Raw genomic sequence first — 2,300 nt, 5'->3', positions numbered from 1 at the left:
CTCCCATTCTACCACACTTCCTTCTTCAATGTCAAGTTCACCTTTCTGTTGCTCAAGCCAAAAAATGTGGAGTTTTCCTTGAATCCTTTTTCCCCCCTCATACCCCACATCTAACCCTTCAGTAAATCTTATCAGCTCTACCTTTAAAGCACCCCAGGAACCCAACCACTTCTACCTCTCTGCTGATGCCACCTTGGTCCACTCCCTTAGGTCCCTTGCCTGAACTACTGCTTTAGACTCATAACTACTTTCTTTGCTTTCATTTTTGCTCTTTATTTCCCCTCCAGTCTCTTTTCAGCTCAGCAGCCAGAGCAGTGGTTTTGAAATGTGAATCGGGACATATTCAAAACCATCCAGTGGTTTCCTGTGAAATTCGGGGTCAAAGCCAAAGCCCTTACAGTGGCCACTAAGGTCCTGCACAGTCTGGGCCTGCTACCGCCCTGGCCTCGCCTCCTACTGCTCTCTCTTTCGCCCATTCCGAGGCAGCCATACAGCCCCTCTGTATCCTTCACCTTCATCAGTCTTGAACCTGCCATGGGCCTTCGCCTTCACTGTGCTCTCTCCCTGGAATTCTTTCCATGGTTATCCACTTGACTTTCTGTTGGGTCTCTGCTCAAATGTTACATTATCAGCGAGGCATATCACCCCCTTTACCAAGGGGTTCTATTATCCTCTCCCTGCTTTACTCTCCCATCCACCCACACCGCAATTACACTAAACGTAAACTCCATGGGGCTACAACCCGTTTTCTGTTTTGTTCACTGCTATAACCCTAGAGTATATCATAGTGCCTGGCATATAGTAGATGCTCAGTAAACATTTGTTGAATGAATGAATAAATCCTACTAGAAATTCTAGCCACTAGTTGCTTAGATGAACAGGAGTCCTATTTTTTTGTCTGTTGGATTGTTGTTTGTCCATTTTGTTTTGCAAGTGCCACGTACTTAGGAAACTAAGGAAAATGACCATCATTCATATCTTAGTGTGAATTTGATGATCTTATCTGTTTGTAATATAAAGCTGAGATTAGCCTCATTTAAGAAATGTTTTCTTCTTTTTTTTTGACAAAATGAGGTCTTGGACCTTGATATTTTAAAAGCTTATCTCTGGTGCTTCTCTAGTAACTGCTTTGTTTCTTTTCTTCCTATTATTGCCACAGAACTTCAACAACTAAGTTGAACGAACTGGAGTCTATTCCTTTTTCTCTACCACTCGTTACATTCACACTCCCACCCTAAATCTAGTTTCTAACCTTACTGTTTGATTAACCATAATGTTGTTGTTTTTCTCAGTTCTTTTTCTCCTCAATCTCTCACCAGCACCTACTGTCACTTGCCAGCATCTCCTTGAAACTGTCTTATTCTTGGTGCCTTCTGACTACATTTCTGTGTTTTCCTTCTCCTTCTCTGTCACTGTTTCCCCTTTTTTCCTAACCTTTGTATGTAGACATTTCTTAAGGTTGTGTCCTTCAGAAGCCTCAAGAACTTTCCCAGTATCAGCTATCAGCACAATATACGTGACTCCCAAGCCTATTTATTCTCTCTTACGTCTCAAGCCCCAGCTCCTCATCTTCAATTGCCTGTTAGATAAGGCTGCTTAGAATTATATTTCTAAGAGGTGCCAGGGAACCTGACTAGTGGACATACAGGCATTGGCACCCTCTGGTGGAGAGAGTAGAAAGTCATCTTTAAATATCTGCTTGCCTGAGTGGAAGCTGACAGCAGATGTTGCCACGAAGATCACATTTGTTGAGCATCTACTAAACGCTCTCTATTCCAACATATGTAATTTTCTAATAAACTCTAGAGTACATCGCTTGAGCTAGCAATAATAACTATTAGATCTCTCTTTGGGATCCTTCAAGTTGTTCTTACTAGACAACTTATCTGCAACAAAAAGGATTTGGGCTGCGAGAAATCTTCGGCATGATTTTAAGGCAGGAAATTGCTCTCAAATAGCTGCTGTGAAGGATATAATAAGATACAGAACCAACCTTAGGGAACTTAACAGTTTCACTGGGAAAGAAGCCATTCACTCTGGAGAACTGACTACATCAAGAGGTAAATCCTAAAGTAAGACAGTGTCACAGGGTCTGTCACTAGGCACTCAGATGCCAATAAGTGGCTTACACCCTGAGTTTAGAGAAGGTTGAGGTCACTGTGGGGACGCTGGTGTGTTCAGGAGTGATTTCATGAAGGAGGCAGGACTGAAACTTACCCTTGATGAAGCATTGCCCAAACTTCTAGAACTCCAGGTTTCAATACCATGTTAACAAAGCATCTATATTGTTATTTCTCCAC

General features: G+C 42.3%; 1 protein-coding gene across 2 annotated transcripts in view; it reads left to right on the top strand.

The window, feature by feature from the left end:
- Positions 1-2,300, top strand: part of HPSE2 (heparanase 2 (inactive)) — a 575,409-nt gene that overhangs the window by 322,435 nt on the left and 250,674 nt on the right. The gene's annotated exons all lie outside the window — the stretch shown is intronic.

This window comes from Hipposideros armiger, unplaced genomic scaffold, assembly GCF_001890085.2.
Source record: "Hipposideros armiger isolate ML-2016 unplaced genomic scaffold, ASM189008v1 scaffold_28, whole genome shotgun sequence".
In the NCBI taxonomy this organism is placed as follows: Eukaryota; Metazoa; Chordata; class Mammalia; order Chiroptera; family Hipposideridae; genus Hipposideros; species Hipposideros armiger.
This window is presented reverse-complemented; position numbering and strand designations above follow the sequence as displayed.